Here is a 1152-nt window from a genome sequence, read left to right as displayed (position 1 = left end):
CTCGTCTGCCTTGCCGAGACCTCGTCTGCCCGCCGGGTGGGGAGGGCTCTCCTCGGCACCTCCGTTGCCTTGCCGGGCCCTCTTGTGCGTTGCCGAAGGCGAGTCGGCATGCTGGAGGCTGTGCGGCCGACGCTTGTTGAAAGCATAACAGATCATGTGGCGCACAGGTTCGAAACTACCCACGGGCGTTGCGGTGGCGGTGCGTGGTGGTTAGCCTCCAGCTGTCCCCTTGCTATCGCTTCCTTACGGGTATACACGGTCGGCTAAGCATCGGCGGATAAAAGGTTTCGAACAGCAGAGCGAGGGAGGCATCCTAGCGGAAGAGTGAGTGCGCAAATGATGAAGTAAGGAAGGGAAGCGCGCCGACGACCGGCTGCGCAGCGGCTCTATGAAGGCGAAAAGGCGCACGATGCGAGAATCATCGGCAGCAGTGGCGGCGCCGCTGCCAACAGGTCCATACGCAGACTTGGGGCTTTATGTCTGGTATGCGGTACGGCACACCTGCACCACTTCTTCTGCTGTTTGAAGTTGAGGAGGAGGGCGGAGCGCACGCATCAAGCACACACGCGCGCACGCACTCACATAGAAGCGGGCCGATGCGGAGGGGAGGGGAGGGAAAGAAGTAACCATGGTGTCTTTGGGAGTGGGAGAGAGGGACACGAAGAGATGTGGCACTTGCCGTGGCCGGAAGCTGCTCTTTGTTTTCATAGCTGCCATCGCAGGAAAGGCGCCCCCTAATGACGCGGGGAACACCCCGGCGTGGTATGTGTCAGGGCCCTGTGCACCCCGCACTCTCTGTGGAGAAGCCGAGCCGCCGCCGTCCCCCTATCCCTGCCAATGCCGAGCCACCGCACCTGGCCCCGACAGGGTCCAGCGCCTGCGACACGGGGAGGCCAGTGTGATGCATCGCTACGGATGCCGGCGGTCAGGTCCTGGATGGCGCTGCGTGAGAGCCACCGGCAACAGTGGAGATGTTTGCACCATGGGTATGCTCGGCAGAGTGTCAGCGTGGCTCGAGCGTGTGTCGCTCGGCGCAACGGGAGCGGCTGTGAGGCTGCCTGCGGAGCGGGGGTGGGTGGGTGGGGAGACAGGAGCCGTGCTCAGATGGACGAGTCGGCGCATCGCTGTAACGCGCGCCTACCGCTGCTTCAC

The sequence above is a fragment of the Leishmania donovani genome, chromosome 28 (assembly GCF_000227135.1).
Source record: "Leishmania donovani BPK282A1 complete genome, chromosome 28".
NCBI lineage: Eukaryota > Euglenozoa > Kinetoplastea > Trypanosomatida > Trypanosomatidae > Leishmania > Leishmania donovani.
The sequence above is the reverse complement of the archived record's forward strand: the minus strand, read 5'-3'. Positions refer to the sequence as shown.